Raw genomic sequence first — 282 nt, 5'->3', positions numbered from 1 at the left:
CACACGCCGGTGGTCATGTATGCCGCAGCTGACCCGGTCTAAACTCCTCAGGAGGTTTCTGTCATGGTTACCTCACCCTTAACCTTTGGTTAAAAGAACCTTGGTCCACAAAGCAGACATCTGCGTGCTTTTAACACACATCCACATCAGATCTTGATCATATATATGTGTATATATATACATATATATATATATAAGTATATATATATATACGTATATATATACATATATATATATATATATATATATATATATATATATATATATATATGCCACCAATAG

The sequence above is a fragment of the Euprymna scolopes genome, chromosome 5, assembly GCF_053919585.1.
Source record: "Euprymna scolopes isolate OS-2025 chromosome 5, ASM5391958v1, whole genome shotgun sequence".
Taxonomy (NCBI): Eukaryota; Metazoa; Mollusca; class Cephalopoda; order Sepiida; family Sepiolidae; genus Euprymna; species Euprymna scolopes.
This window is presented reverse-complemented; position numbering follows the sequence as displayed.